Below are 17,329 nucleotides of genomic sequence, written 5' to 3'. Positions count from 1 at the left end.
GCGTAGAGTCTGGAGTTTGGAGAGTTCAGGGGGATTATGCAATGTTTGCGAGCTAAGGCTCAGCCCCTCACATCGACCATCTCTGTGGCATGACATGCCACAAAGCATTATGGGAAAGGGATGTGTGTTTAAAGACTGATTGGAATTAGGTATCATCCATTCAAAGTACATTTGAGCATACTTGAGCGTATAAAAGGTCTAAGACAATCGAGTACAGAGAATGTGATTCACTCCCTGAAAAAAAACAACATTTGATTGGACGATCACGTTGGGCTGGGCTTGAGATGCAATTGAGAGCATGGGGACCAGACCAACATCAAACTATAGAAATAATACAGAGAGATTTTAGTCTGGATTTGCCAGGCAAGGATTTTTGTAGTTTTGAGTTTGGACTTGTTTTTTCATCCTTAGAGGTTTTTGTTGTTTTTTTTTGCATTATTATTTAGCAATTTTGTGAAAACAAAATTATGTGAAAAGACAGTATGGACAGGTGGTTGTTCGTAGTGAAAGGTAGTGTGGACATCGACACAACTGTTCCTTTACAAAATGTGACATTATGAAGACGTGTTCTTGCTTTGGAGAGGACTGGGCTTGACACATGGGATGGGCAGCCCAGATACAGTGGACATCCGAGGGAACACCCACTAACAGAAGGTTCAAAGACCTGTGGAGACAAACAAACCATTCTAATGTATAAGAGCTGCTCTGCCACACACTGCTCCACAGCTACAAGAGCAAACACAGCTCTTCACCGGAGACACATCCCAAAGAACCCAATGCCAGAATGCACTAAAATACTTTCACCTTTGGATTATATGTGGTCTGAACTTGGTTTCATCCTGCCCTGGACTCCATGATTATTGACATTGTAGATTCTCTCTGAAGGCATCAAAACTATGAATGGCAAATATGGAATGTAGTAAACAAAAATAAACTCAAAATAACTACAAGTTTGTTTTAGATTTTGTTTTTTAATAGCCTTTACCCTTTGCTTTGGACACTATTTTGTGAACCTGACAAGACCTAGCAGTGAAATGAAAACCATTTCACCAAGAAGATCACTGAGAGAAGGTCAAGGGCTCCTGACAAAGCAAAGGGTGGGTACTTTGAGGATTGTTGTACCACCATTTCTGCACAACCTCTGCACTAATCAAACATCTTTTCATTCAAACAAGTATTCTCTGAGGTTCAGAGGCAATGGGACTGCATAAATCAATGTGAATGAAACAAAATACAACTCCAGGTATGTTTTTAATGAGGGAACAATGTTTCTAAAAGCCCAAAAACGTCCAATTTGTATGTGTTCTAGATGGTAGGTTTAATATATATATATATATATATATATATATATATATATATATATATATATATATATATATATATATATATATATATATATATATATATATATATATATATATATATTTACTTAACTTCCATGTTTCAATTTTAATGAGTCATGTTTTCATCCCTTAGACATACTGCTCACTGGTTTGTGTCTTAAAACAAATAGCCAAACAGAGATGGTATACAGGCCAGATAATATGAGCATAATTATGAGGATAAAGTGTGTGATGTGATGCTGTTTGCTGTTGCATTATGGAAACAGTCATGTTAAAATGTCCACAACACGCGTCAACATTTCGCAGAATCCACATGAATGATGCATCAGACAGGACACAGCACAATTTACTCTGTCCCATCAGTCCATCAGCTGGATGAGGGGTCAGCGAGGGGTCATCGGGGGGACATAAAAGAGGGAGCTATCTGGGGGAAGGGACAGAGGAGCAGAGATGGTGCTCAGAGGAGACGTGTGGCTGCTGACGGCGTTCGCCCTGGGTTGGCTCATGTTGGGACAGGATGCGGGGAGCTTGGGGGCCCCTCTGCAAGGAGCTGCAGTGCACAGGACGCGCTCGGCAGGTATGCACATAAATGTCAGCCAGCAAGGGGTGGTTCATAGAGTTGACCATGCAGAGCATACATGGCTTTAAATCAGGCCTATTATGCAAAATCAACTTTTCAGAGCTTTAAACCATGTTATAGTTGTTTCCCCTCACCATTTACTCACCTGAAGTGTTATTTGGAGTGATTTGTGAATATCTGAACAATCTTTAATCGCTATATTGCCGGTCTACTTCAGTTTTCACTGATGTATATCCACTGCTCTGTACTTACTTCATTCTCCAATTAATTTTCTTAGTTGGTGATACCGGTAGAATTTGGCATTGTCTCGAAAGGATTTTGATACAAATGGGAAAAAATCTGCTGCTTGCTAGCTTGATCTGCAGCTACCCATTGGAGGTGCTGACTCTTTGTTGGAATATTCCACTGGCATTATATGTCTATATACATGTAGAAAAGCAGGTGATACCACCAGGCCAAGTTAAAGGTCAGATCTGTGGAGAGGCGACCCTACTTACAGAAAGAATGCATGTTTTTCAAGATATTTTTAAGCAAAAAAAACACCCATAATTGAGTGCATTCTGGGTATGTACGCCATACTTTGGATTCCAGGCAAAGCAGCAATGTCTCCTTTAAGACAAGCAAGTGGCTGATCCTTCACTAGAAAGTTACACAGTAATCGTTAAATTAACAAAATGTAACTTTTCTGGTGGGAGGTCAGCCGCCTGCTTGACTCCATGTAGATGGTGTTGGTTTGCCTGGAATGTTCCACAGTACGGTATTAAACTTATCTATCTTGCATTTGTTCAATTACAGGTAGTTTTATTGCTGGGAAAAACCTTGAAAAACAGGCTTTCTTTCTGTGAGTGAGTCACCACTCCACTGATCTGACCTGTAACTTGGAGGGGAGATTTGAATATAGCATTTTCAAAACAGTTAAAGGTAACAGTGATCTAAATATGCAATGTGTTAGTGGATAATACCACATAAACGTAAAATACCCCCTCTTTAAATAAGATTTGTGTGTGTGATCAAATTTGTGAGTAGAATTTGAGTGTGCGTATGTGTATTTGTGTATTTGTTAGGTTTGAAATACACAATCCTTTTTTCGTACTGTGAGCTTGGCAAGACATCCTATGGAACCTTTTGATCAGTACGCCGTATGAAGTCGCTTTAGAATGATCTTGAACTGTATTAGAACAAGTAGAACAAGACCACATAGACTAGTACACACCCATGGACCACTATGGAACCTACATGGAGGGATTACACAGATATATGGCCACATGGCAATATAAAAGAAAGTACTACCATTTAATGGTAATGATCACATTATGTTATCTAAACAAAGAGTGCTTTTTTATTATTGTGGTGATATCGTAATCAGTATCTGTGGTATGGTCCCCAGGTGCACCCTCGCTTCACACCCTACCCTCCCTCCAGAGTCAATCAACCCTCCAGGCCCTGCGCCCCCTCCGGTCACTGCCCCGCCTGCGGACCTTGCGGGATGTCCTGCCAGATGATTCCAGTGTGTGTGTGTCTGAGACGGAGGAGAGGCTGCTCTGTACTGAGCGCAGCCGCTTCAACCTCAACACATTTGGGCTGCGCTTTGGTAAACGTCACGGCAGCCCCCGGACCATCCCCAAGACCAGACCCAGGACCAACCCCAAGACCAACCCAGTACAGCGCCTTGCCAACTACTACCACCTGCCTGTACCTGCCTACGGCTCCAAGCTGCTGCCTACCTGAGCTCCTCACTGTCAGGGGGAGCCATGTGTGCACGCAAAAGTTAAGGGCTGAATGTTTTCTGTCATGTTTGAGTTTCACATTCTTATAATAAAAGTGAAAATAATAAACCTTTCATGGTGTTATTTTTTCTATTAGAGAGTTTCTTTTAAGTGGAACGAAACACCTAAACTCCATCCGCAACCGCCTTTGGGGGGGAGTGAGGGGGGTTGAAAGGGTGGGGAGCATATGATTGGTCTAAGAAGTATCCACATTTCAAACTCGACCCTTGCAGCCAGGTGTTTGTTATCAGAAACTGCGTCACACAGTCAGATTTATGCATTTTGAACCAGAAAGCTGCAAATATACTGAGTTTGTACTAAAGTAGTCGAAAATGACTAGAAATAGCAGACGATGCAATTAAAACACCATGTGTACAGTGACCATACATTTTGTCATGAAGAGGGCTGTAGCGTTCAGTGTAAACCAAAAGGCCATCTGAACTTAGGGTAATGGGATTTTAAGGGGATTTTTGGTTATGTAGTATTGATTCTATCCTGCTGATGTGAACAACATTCCCTGCGGATCTCACCTTTTTGTTGAACATCAAACATTCATGGGACCATAAACACAATCTGATAACTTACTTGACTGTGTTTGTTGATGTGCGCATAATATCACCATGATAACTGCTGAACATTCCTCCATAGACATACATGCAGCACCCTCCTAGCGTGATGTCTATATAAGTTTTCTTCAATCCCCAAATTACATGCATGATACAAAGACCACGCACACATATATCCATATATGCTCTGGGAGTTCTCTGTGCATGTACACATAGTGAATGAGGTTACAAGGCAGAGCACCTAGAGGCAGTGATGCGATATAGCAGAGCACCTGGGCACCTGTGTGTTGTATCTGGAGGTTTTCGGTTTGGGTAGCAGCAACACAACCAAACTGCTAACTACTGTGTGTGTGAGTTATGAGAAAATGGGGATTCTAAAGTGAGCTCAGGTCTCTGAGATCCTTCTGGATACCCCACAGTGTGTCTGCACTCGTCTTGAGCTGATCCACCTCTGCATATGTCAGGGTCATGTTGATTACACTGCTGACCCCACTGCTGTTCAGCACACAGGGATAGGAAGACCTCCTCTGTGATGCCGTGCATATTCTGAAAGGACAAAGTACAAGTCAGACACCTCATGGGCATTTCATTTCATATTATCCTTGTTGAGTATCTTCTAATTTCATCAGTGTCTAAAAATGTCATCCCCTTTTCAAAGCAGACAGGTGTTCTGTGGTTGCTGTGAACTGTTACAGTGAAATGCATTGTGAGGATGATACTTGACAGAGTGGAGAGAAATGTGGATCAAAACATTCTATGACTGAAACTAAAGGAGGGGAACAACCACTCCTGCCTGACTCAAATTTGACTTTAAAGAAATGCTTCATGGACCACACTGCCACAAGTTAGATTTGCATTAAATGGCCACACTGAGAGCTCTTGAAGCAGGTGGTCTCAGAGTGGCTCCATTTGCAGTCTGGAGCAGGGTGAATGTGGTGTGAATGACCTGTCCTCATGCAGAGAAACAGAGTTTGAATCAGAAGATATAATGGATATATTGGCATTCCATTTGCAACCTGCATTTGATTCCAGCAACACTTCTCCTCCTGCCTCTGTCTGTGTGTGTTTTTTCTCTGCTCCACTAGCGGCCAGTGACCACATGGTTTACTTAGCCAGATGAATGTGTGTGTAGTCTATAGTCCAGGAAGGTGAATGTCTGAGCGCTTATTCACGGGGCTCTGTTCGCTGGAAACCCAGTGTTACAGAAATACGTTTTCTGGTCAACTGATGCCTCTCACTTGGGTCATGGTGCAGTGTTTGTTGTGAATGATATGCAGTGCATTTGAATACCAACCCAAAAGTTAACGTAAACAGAAAAAAATCTGCCACTGGGGTTGTTCTGCAGAGTGAAAGGGTCATGACATTTAACCTTGTGTAGATGCTTGCTGTTACCTTGACCATGGTGGAGACTGGGTGCACGCGGCTCATGTTCTTGACGATGCTCTCTGTCAGGTCAGCAGGCCAACTTCATTTTGCCCTACAATGTGAAAGGGACATACCCCAGCACAGGTATCCCAGGGGTCCAGAGGGAAGGGTTTACTCACCTGTCCACCACTGCCTTGTGCATAGCCTTCCACTGCTCACGGTCGCTATCTGTGCCGATATCTGGGTTGAGCTTCTGCAGGTTGACCCCGGCCACGTGAGCTCCATTCCACACAGGAACTGAACTAACACAAGCAATGCATGAGAAAGTCAGCATTTAAAGCTACACTGTGAAACATTTTGAATTATCCATCTGGGATAATTCATTGCAAGCTCTCCACCCTTATGGTTTTGGACAATTTGCATCATAGTTTGATTGATGGACATTTGATCATCTCTTCCAGTGGGTAGGTCAAGTTGTGATTATAAGATGTGTGTGTGTGTGTGTGTATTGTGAGTGTGTACACACACTCACAATACACACACCTGCCTCCCTTATGAGGAAAAATTTGGGCCCCTGTAAAGTAAATCGTTTATTATAGTTCAACAACATGGTTTAAAGTTCAGATATGGGTTAAAATAGGTTTATGGGCCAGTACCTGATTTTCCCCCATTTATTTGAGCAAAATACAGATATATTTTATTAGCAGCTCTTGAGGTTAGAGTAAATCTGCTGGGTGTTATCTAATTGTAACCCTTATATTTTGATTTCATAGACATCCAGCTCAAGGATCCACCTGCTGCGTCGGCCAGTAGGATCATTGTCAACTGCACTTTTCTTTAGGCTCAGCAGTGGCTTATGGTCTGTGATCACAACAAAGGAGCTGCCTGAAAGAAAGTGTTTAAAATGTCTCACAGACCAAACAACTGCAAACAGTTCATGATCAAAAGTGGACCATTTCTTTTCTGAGGGGGTTAAAGTGTGGCTTGCATAGGCAATAACATGTTCTTTATTGTCCTGTCTCTGGGCTAACACTGACCCAATGCCCTCTAGTGATGCATCAGTGTATAGCAGGAAAGGCTGGGAAAACACAGGATGTGCCACGACCGGAGGGTTAGTAAGAGCATGCTTAAGTGACTGAAATGCATCCTCACACTCAACTGTCCATTTAAAAATAGCACCTTTGTGAGTTAGTGAATGCAGAGGGGCAGCAATGACAGAGAAGTTCTTAACAAACCTACGGTAATAGGAGCATAGTCCAACAAAAGCCCTCACTTCTGTGGCCGTCCTGGGCAAGGGCCACTTGCGTACCTTTTCCAGGTTCTTCTCGTCTGGTTGCAGTCCACGGCTGGAGACAACATGTCCCAGAAACGTCACTTCTGTCTGAGCCAAGTGACATTTCCTCGTTTTTAGTTTAACTCTTAAGGTGGTCACTGAAAGTACGGCTAAAGACTAGTACATCATCTAAATAGATTAAGCACTCTTTCCAATGCAAGCCGTGAAGGACTAGTTCCATCAGTCTTTGGAATGTAGGGGGAGCATTTGTCAGTCCCATTGGCATAACCTTAAACTGGTAGAGACCACTACCACTGTTGAATGCTGTTTTCTCCCTGTCTTGTGACTCAAGTTCGACCTGCCAATATCCACTGGATAGGTCCATTGTGCTGAACCAACAGGAGCCTGACAAGCTGTCAAGCGCCTCTGCTGGGCGTGGCAAGGGGTAAGAGTCCTTGATGGTGGCAGCATTAAGTTTACGGTAGTCTATACAAAACCTATAGGTACCGTCCTTTTTCCGCACTAAAACAACCGGGGAGGACCAGGGGCTGTAACTCTCCTCAATGATGTCCTGTTCGAGGAGCTGCTGGACCTGCCTGTCTATCTCTGCTCGGATGTTTGGAGAGGCCCGGTATGCTCGCTGCTTAATGGGAGGGGTGTCGCCAGTCCTGATGCTATGCCTAACCAAGTCAGTACGGCCATAGTCTTGATCATGAGTACTAAACACGTCACAGTAAGATAAGAGTAAAGCCTGAAGCTTTTGTTTCTGGTCAGCAGTCAAAGCGGAGGTATCCAGGTTAACATCTGGCATTAACTGCTTAGTGGACTCAATCTGGGTAGTGACTGCGTCTACCTTTGTCTCAACTATGCAGTAGTCGTGGTCACTGTCTTGGCCTAAGGGATAAAAATCACCTAGTTTAGTATCACTGGGCACTTGTAAGTCAGAGGTAGTTGGATTCATGACCCTAACATAAGTCAACCCTGCCTGGACCGGAGTGATGGTACGTGCAGATAGTAATCCCTGGGAGCTGGGTGGTCCTGGTTCAATGACACCTATATATTCGGCGTCCAAGTCAGGCACACCAATAGTGGGTTGAACTTTAGCTAGAACAGTCATTTGTGACATTGCAGGCACAAGGAGTGGTGTCACAGTAATGGCACTGCAACTCAAAGGGGCTGTCTCCATAGTAGACAAAAGTGGAACCTTGGCACGATTACCCAATTTGAGGATGCCTTCTTTCAAATCTAGAACAGCAAAATGTGCAAAAAGAAAGTCCCAGCCTAGTATGACAGGTTGTGTAACATTCCTGACTACCTGGACAGTGTGTGTGAACATTTCACTGCCCAACCTCAGGTTCACTGCGAGGGTGCCAAGATTGTCTAGGTAGTCACCAGTCACAGCCCTAGGGACAACTTGAGGTCGCTGTAATGGTTTTGTTCTCAGAGAGGGGATGGACATTCTAAACGCTTCACTAATCAGTGAGATGTCTGAGCCAGAATCTATGAATACTTTAGAAGCAACATTTTCAATAATGGCCAGTACATTTCGGGTGAATGTCTTATGTTTGGGTTGTTGAATTGATCTAGTGTGGGCCTCGTCACTAGGAGCAGACACTTGGCCCTCAGTGTCTACTGCCACTCGTTTCCCTGACTGTAGTAGTCGTCACTAAAGGTCACATGATGGTCTCTAGCATATTGTCTCTGCCTACCCCTGCCTGAGCGTGCTGAGGGGGATCTGGGTCTACCTTCATCATAAGTAGAGTTACGGTCATAGTCATGGTAAGGGAAGGACCTGTCACCATGGTAATGAGGACGCCATCTGTCTGGGCTGCGGGGTCTGGAGTGCCTCTCGTAGCTGGAGTGATGGTCCCGGTGAGGAGAAGGTGAAGAAGGTCCCGCAGACTGCCGACGATCACAACGGTCCGGTGACAGCCGACGATCGTGGTGGTCCGGTGAGCGCCTGGAAAAGCTGTAGTCGCTGTAGGACCTGCTGGACCGGTGATATGTGGGTGTAGTTGCGCGAGCATCTCGGACGGGAGACACAGATGGGGTGCGTTGATATCTCTCCCTGCCGCGGTCACCTCGGGAGTCACGTCTGGAAAAATCACTGTGGGGAGCATGACTATGTCTGGCATGGCTCACATCATGTCCTTGTAGCTTCAGAGAGCGAACATCTCTGGAAAGTTGCTTAATGGCATCAAGCAGTTCATCAGAGCAATCTACCTGGTTCTTTTCATGTTTGGTAGAGACCATGGCAGAAAGCGGCTCGTCTCTGGACGCAGGTGTTGAGGTATAGGATGTGTTAGTCAGTGGAAGTGGAGGAGGAAGTAGCCTCAAAGCCTCTTGTGCACGTTCCCATTTACATGCAACTGCCAGCGCGTCTTCCAATGTAGCTGCACCATGCTCGTGACATTTTGATTGAAGAATGGGGTCTAATCCGGCAACAAATCTTCTGAAGCGTTCCATGGCAATAGCTGGCTCTCCGTAGTTTGGAAAAGCTTCCAGCACTAACCTTGTGATTTCAGCAGCATAGACTTCTAATGGTTCTTTAGGCAGGCGCTGTCTTGCATTAACAAAAGTTTGAAAATGTAGCAAAAATTCTTTCCTGCCAAAAACGTCACTGAGCTTGGCTGTACATTGGTCATAATCCAGTTGCACTGCTGGTGGCAAAGACAGCCAGTATGCTAACGCATCTCCACTAAGGCGAGTGGGAAGTATAGTAGCTATATCTAGCTGTTGTCCATCCGCGCAGGCTTTAACTGCAAGTTCCAGTCTGGTTTTCCATAGAGCAAAACTTTCTTTGTCCTTACCATCGCCGTGGAAACATGGCAGCAAATCCACTCGATAATGAACGACAGTCTGTGAGGCGTCCCGCTGCTGCGGAGCCGCGCCGGGCACACCAGCATCGCTGTGAGCACGTGCGCCGTTGTCCTCAACGTCGTTGTCCGGCTGCGGTTGCGACATACTGCAAACACTGTCCAGCTAAAACGAACAAGTGGAAACTCTGGGTCTGCACGAAAGTATCCGTAGACAGCAATATCGTATTTCCCGGACAAGTTATCCACCGCCGATGCTAGCTGACTGCCTTGGCTAAGTAGCATAGACAAAACTAGCAAGAAAAACACTGCTGCCACCAGTCTGTCTATCTCTTATATTTTGTTTTCACCAGTCTCTGGAGGCTGTGGATATGTCGGGTTACAGTTAGATATATTATGTGTTATCTTCTTCTTGCTGTTTCCCTTGCTACCCAAAAACCAACACGGCAGGACAGTGCACCGCTCAACTGTTTTTATTCAGCAACTCTCAATTCTTCCCAACTTAACATGTGCGCGCCCTAATGCGCGTTCCTTGGTGCGCTCCCCAAAATGAGCTGTACCGAAACAAAACAATAGGAACCAAAATTATTATTAAGTAAATGTACCTTACCCAACATAAAATAATAAATAAATATGAATTATTAATAAAATAAATACAAGGCAATAAACAAAATACTAATGTCCCCAAATTAATGTTAATACATAAAATAACATACATCAAATAAATGAAAGGTTACATAATTATAAAGCACTTTATTGTCCTCGTTTCTGTGTGAACTCCGCACACCCGACTGGGCGACAGGTGCGTAGGAGGTGAAGCACTTGTCTAAAAATTAAAGAAAAACTCCCGCACACTGTCTCACTCTTAATGCAATTTTATTCCATACAACGTTTCGGTCGCTCTGACCTTCTTCAGGTATGAGGACAGCCCCTTCCGCTCCCCTTATATAAATCAAGGGACCGCCCCCTATAGTTTAATCAACCAATGGTCGTAAGACACATGTATTCACAATCAGACCCCAAAAAACACCCGCAAGATTGTGCATAATTTCCCTTTACAAACGTTTTTTGTGAATTAAAATACATGGATAATAACCAGAAAAATATAATGATTATTACCAATCAGAAAAAATAGCAGATATATACTATATACCTTGGATTTTCGTAAAAAACAGCATAATAGACATAAATGACATAACTGACCCCTCCAAAAGGTTCCATTACATCTCCCTCATAACTCAGAGAGAGGGCAAAAAACAGTTCTACATATCCACATCACAACATTACATTAAACAACAGTTCATCATTTAAGCCCTTAGGACTAAGAGTTTGTAAAGTAAAAATCCAATAGGCTTCACGTCTCTTTAACGCGCGGTCGTGGTCTCCACCCCTCCGTGGAGCAGGCACCTGTTCAATCCCACAGAAGAGAAGACACATCATGTTTTAACAGGTTAAAATGGACAGCTACAGGAGAGTCCGCATCTTGGCGTCTTATCGCGCTTTTGTGTTCACTGATGCGGGTTTTTAGTTTTCGTGTGGTTTTTCCCACATATGCAAGACCGCACGGACAACGCAACAGGTACACCACGTGGGTTGACGCGCACGTGATGACACTCTTGATGGGAAACTTCTTTCCAGTACAAGGATGGCAGAAATGAGAGGTCTTGATGGTATTATGGCACTGTGCGCAACTGCCACACCTATAATTACCATTAGGAAGAGGGGCAATAAGAGTTTGCGCGTTTGGTGTATTTCTGCCATGAGAGAAGTCTGAATGTACCAAGGCATCTCTCAGATTTCTGCCTCTTCTATATGTGAACAGAGGTGGATCTTTGAATAATTGTGTCAGTTCCGGATCAGTCTTTAAAATGTGCCAGTGTTTCAAAATGACTGATTTGATTTTGTGGCTCTGGGGTGAGTACACTGTATTAAAAATCGCAGAAAAACGTCTCTCATTCACTGAGTCCTTGTTCGTTAAAAGTGCGTCCCTTGGTTTGGATAACGCAGCTTGATAAGCCTCCTCTATCCACGGTTGAGAATATCCTCTCTCCATGAATGTTGCCCTCATCTCTATGGACTTTTCTATAAAGTCCTCTGTGCTCTGGCACACCCATCTGAGGCGAAAAAACTGGCTTTTAGGGAGACCTCTTTTTAAGTGCGTGGGGTGCGCACTCGTGGCCAGTAGGAGAGTATTCTTGTCCGTAGGCTTTTGATACAGTGTTGTACTCAAGAGACCGCCCCTAATTTCAATCCACATGTCCAAAAAATGAATTTTCCTTTTGCTGTCTTCACTTGTGAATTTTAGATTAGGTTTAAAGTGATTCATCAAATTCACAAAGTCTGTTACCTGCTCATGATTGCCTTGAAAAACACAGAATATATCATCAATGTATCTGAAATATATCAGAATATTCTTGTGATAAGGGTTATGCTCAGGGTTGAAAATATACAGATGTTCAAAATAACCCATATAAAGATTGGCATAATTAGGTGCGCATATCGTGCCCATGCTTGTACCTGACACCTGTTGGTAAAATGTCTTATTAAAACTAAAGTAATTGTATTTCATGACGAAAGTCGCCAGATTCAGGATGAATTCAGTGGGGGGCTTCTCAGACAGTTCACGCGTTTGTAGAAAAAAGTTCATTGCGTCCAGCCCCTCCTCATGTGGGATGTTCGTGTAAAGGCTGGAGACATCCAGCGTGAGTAAATGCACATCTTCAGGGAGGTCTGTGACTGCCGATATTTTATTAATAAAATCGGTAGAGTCTTTTAAATATGCTGGTAGTTTTTGTACATGTTCTTTTATATAAAAGTCCACATATTCCGATAAAGGAGCCAATAACGAGCCAATCTGTGCTACAATAGGACGGCCCGGAGGATTATCAATATTTTTATGTATTTCTGGCAGTGTGTAAAAAACCGGTATAATAGGATTACTGCAACACAAGAACTGGAACTCCGATTTGGTCACCCACTCACGTGATAATGCAGTCTCTAAGTACTGGAATATTTCACTCTGAAACGCTAAGGTTGCACTTTATTGTGCAATCATCATGAAATGTGCATTAGCATTCTAGTTAGCTTTACTGTGACAACAAAACTCCGCTCTGGTCTCTGAAAGTTGTGAAAGGTGATTATAACCTCATCAGAGTAAATAATGAAGATGTTCAGAATGCATAAGGTAAGTGAGAAATAACTTTGAACAAACTGTATTCAATGAACTAGCTGATTTTCACATTTTTGAGACAGTAAGAATCAGATACACTGCCTTTAAGGTTCAGGTTTAGGTTAAGTAGTGACTATGGTTTAGATTAGGATCAGTCTCTAGGAAATAAATGTAAGTCTAGGTAATATCCCCAAAAAGCATGGAAACATGACTGTATGTATACATGTGTGTATGTATGCATGCATGTGTGTATGTATGTATGTATGTGTGTATGTATGTATGTATGTATGTATGCATGTGTGTATGTATGCATGCATGTGTGTATGTGTGTATGTATGTATGTATGCATGCATGTATGTATGTATGCATGTGTGTATGTATGCATGCATGTGTGTATGTGTGTATGTATACATGTATGTATGCATGTGTGTGTGTATGTATGTATGTATGTATGCATGCATGAGTGTATGTATACATGTATGTATGTATGCATGTGTGTATGTATGTATGCATGTGTGTATGTATACATGTATGTATGCATGCGTGTGTGTCTGTCCTCACTGCTGGTGTCCTCATGTTCCCCCAGTACACAGCCGTTCAAGGAGATGGTATGGATGCCCAGGTGCTCGGCCAAGAAGCGGAAGCGCGCAGAGTCCAGGCTTGTGCCACTGCTGATGACGCGGTGTTTGGCCAGGCCGCTCAGCTTCCAGGTCACGTAGGTCAGCACGCCCACTACACGCACACACACACACACACACACAGAGTAAGTGGTATTTTCTGATCTATATTATAATGTTGTTTTCTCATCACAATCATACCTGGAGTTTTATTTTGTTTCATTCACATGTGAACACACAAACCCTGCATATTTAGGCTGAGTTCTGTCATCTGCCATTTCAGGAAGTGCTCCACTGTGCTTTTAAACTCCATACACCATCACTACAATCATTTTTGATAACTAGATAATTATCAGCCCTGGAATTGCCAATGTCTACTGGACAAAAAGTAAAAGTAAGCTGTTAACTTGAAAACTACCACTACATGACATCAGTAGAACTTAGCATTTTACGGTTTGGAGATGTAGACAGACTAATAACGGATTACTCAGACGTGTGACTGAAACAAAATACAACTCTATGTCAGTTGTGCATAATATCGAGCCTTAAGCTAATGATAGTAGGTCAGAATATATCAGAATATAACCTAAAATATTTTGAGGATCAAAATGGGCCTTGTCCCAATAGAGATATATTGTATAAGCAGCTCTTGAGGTTAAAATAAGTCTGCTGTGTACTTATTGTCCGATAATCAGGAAGTGTGCATTTAACATTGTTGCCAAAAGCACTTATATATTAATCATGTTGAATAATTACGATGCCCTAATGGCATAAGGTAAGTAAGGAATAACTTTGGACCAAATAATTTTGGATTTTTAAAAACTGTAAACAATCAGGTACAGCACCTTTAATTAATTTAAGTGGCCAGGACTCAGTGGATGACCACCAGTATCCAAGGTGAAAGTTTAATCCCAGTTCCTTGTGTCCTAGTGCAAGACACGTCACCCTTTCTCTAGTGCACACAGAGCTAAACATGGCCCCGGAATTTTACATCTCCTGCATAGTCTATGGCTATAGCTATATTCAACTATTGCAGAATTCTTTAACACTATCAGTTTCCTTGCTCAACTCGTCTCTCTGAAGTGGTATGCTATATACTTCTCATTCTATCTCAGCCGGCTCCAAGCTGTCCTTTTTAGCTTATTTAAATCCCCTTGTGTGGAAGCATAGTCAGACTTGAATGGCCAATACTAATGTGCAGGGTTGAGTATACAAGTCACCAGGTCACAGAGTGATGGTAAATAAACTTCTGCTGCCTCAGACACCCAGAGTCTCCTGCCTCCCTTTACAAATCTAGGACTCTTTAGGACAACACTTATTTTCCCTAACACTGTGTACCACCAGGGGCAGTAAAAGGACCACAGTTTGAGAAACAGCAAAGTAGACAATGTATTATGCAGTTTGTTTGTACTTTATCTGTGTCCCCAGATTTAAGACAAACATCTAAAAATAAAACAAAAACACTGGACATGATGAACAAGTTGGTTCTCAAGACGATTACCCAATCAGAAAGCAGGGTTTGGGTTGCCAGTTTCAATGCTGAAATCCAGTTGTTTTAAACCTTAAAGGATTCTCTCTGATTTGAATCGACACTAGGCTCAGGCAAGGCATAGGAGAGAGGACTTTGCTGTTGTGTCTCAGAGATCACTTGGCTCCCCCTGGAGGGTGACTTTGATGCTGCTGATTTAGCTATTCATCTATGAGGGTGCAGTGTTATACCTAGGCTGGACATCACAATGAAGGAAATGTGCTACATCAAGATGGCATCTGCGTGATGAGGCAGGCTCTGCACTCTCAAAATAATACACTCTTAACAGAGCTACATGTGGTCAGATTGTCAACGTAACAAAGGAAACCTTCAGCTAAGAGTATTCTTTTGTCAGTGCTCGAAACAAGGCAGACATCTGCAGCCAAAAAACGCACACAGATTGAAATGAACAAGCAGACCGCTGACACCAATGTAAGCCTGATACAAGTCATGGAGGACCTGATGGCCAAATACTTCAAATAAATACTGGAGTACACTTTGATTGGCTATTGAAGTGTATTGAGTAGAGTGGCAAGATCTCTCAAAACTATTTCATATCTCTGTGTATCTGGCCTGCACCTGCACAAGTAATACTAGGCAGAACTGTATGTGTAAAATGGTATAAATACCATTTTTACCATACCTTCTCCATTCCGCTGTTGTCCCATATTGCACAAAATTGACTCTTGTGACCTTTAAGCCATGTTAGAATGTTGCCACCTCTTACATACATACCCGGAGTTGTGTTTTGTTTCATTCATAAATCTTTGAGAAATCCTTTATTATTAATCTGTCTACATCTATAAGATCAAAATGCACTGTTCCACTTTGTGATAAAGTGGTAGTTTTCAAGTTAACTAACTCACATTAGCAACTTTTTAGCTTTTGTTTTGTAGAGATAGGCAAGCCCAGAGCTGACATTATCCAAATGATTTTAGTGAAGGTATATGGAGTTTAAAAATACAGTGGAGCACTTCCTGCATTACCACATGACATCACAAGGTGGAATATGGGCCTGTTAAGCTAAACAAAATAATTAGATGACCAACAGAAATTTTGGTCGTCTAAAACTCTAGGCAAGGCAAGTTCATTTGTAAAGCACAATTTGTACAAAAAGTAATTCAAAGTGCTCCACAGAAAGAAAGACATTAAAATCACAAGATGATCCAAAACATAAGTAATCACAAATAATCATAAGGTTAACATTAAAAGAGAAGAGTGCAGAATAAAAACCTTTTTTCCACATGTTTTGTCTTGAGTCTGGGCACCAGCAGGAGGCCATTTTCTGAAGTCTGAAGCGAGATCGCAACCCAGCCCCGAATAAGCGGAAGAAAATGGATGGATGGACAATTTCCAATGTTTCTCTCCGTCTTCTAGATAAGATTATTATTACCAGAGATGCCCACCCAGTCCTCCAGTCTCTGTGAATGATAAACCGTGTCTAAAGCAGCAGTCACATCTCACAAGATCAAGACTGAAACTTTGCCTGCTGAGGCAGATGTCATTTGTCACCTTAATAAGAGCAGTATCAGTGAGGTGGTGCAGTCTAAAACCTGACAAACATACAAGAAGTTTGTTCATTTGGAAAAAGTTAATAAGTTGTTGGTAAAAAGGATTTGCTTAAAATCTGCAGATTTGAAATTGGTCAGTAATTGTTCAGTATTTTGGCATCAAGACTGCTCTTCTTTAGGAGAGGCTTGATAACCTTTTTTTTTAAAAGCTCTTGGGAATGTTCCAGATTGAAGTGTTCACTATGCAAGTGCATGGTGATAGTAAACTGTTGAGCACTCAGACTTTACAAATCTAGTGATGGTAACTGGTGACAATCTCTTGACTCAGTTTTAAGTGTCTAGATGGCTGCTGGGTTGTTATTTGCATTGTGGAATTGACAACATTTTTAATGCCCTGATCCGTGTCATTAAAGAATACGGTAAACTTATTGCACTTAGATGTAGAAATCAGTTCTAACGGCAGTGGAGCTGGAGGGTTTGTTATCTGTTTTCTGTTGCAATACGACACCAGAGTTCTTACCTCAACTTCCAATGATGTCTGAAAATTGCCTCTCCCTTGTTCTACATAAACTGTGGTTTTACATGTGCGTCTTTTCTCTGTAAATCTCATAATGAACCTGAAGTTTTGACTTGTGCCATTCCCACTCAGCCCTCTGGCACTCTCTTTTCTGTGCCCTGATGTGAGTCATCATTCCTCCATGGCGCTTTCTGCTTATCTTTAACCATTTTAACCTTCATCAGGGCAATGGTGTTAACCCAAACCACTTGAAGGCACAGAGTTCAACAAATCATCAG

The 17,329-nt window shown here is 42.5% G+C and overlaps 1 pseudogene; it reads right to left on the bottom strand.

Annotated features, from left to right (window-relative positions):
- Positions 1-4,629: 4,629 nt before the first annotated feature.
- Positions 4,630-15,691, bottom strand: LOC117391384 (L-lactate dehydrogenase B chain-like; annotated as a pseudogene).
- Positions 15,692-17,329: the final 1,638 nt, after the last annotated feature.

The sequence above is a fragment of the Periophthalmus magnuspinnatus genome, chromosome 23 (assembly GCF_009829125.3).
Source record: "Periophthalmus magnuspinnatus isolate fPerMag1 chromosome 23, fPerMag1.2.pri, whole genome shotgun sequence".
In the NCBI taxonomy this organism is placed as follows: domain Eukaryota; kingdom Metazoa; phylum Chordata; class Actinopteri; order Gobiiformes; family Gobiidae; genus Periophthalmus; species Periophthalmus magnuspinnatus.
The sequence above is the reverse complement of the archived record's forward strand: the minus strand, read 5'-3'. Positions and strand labels throughout refer to the sequence as shown.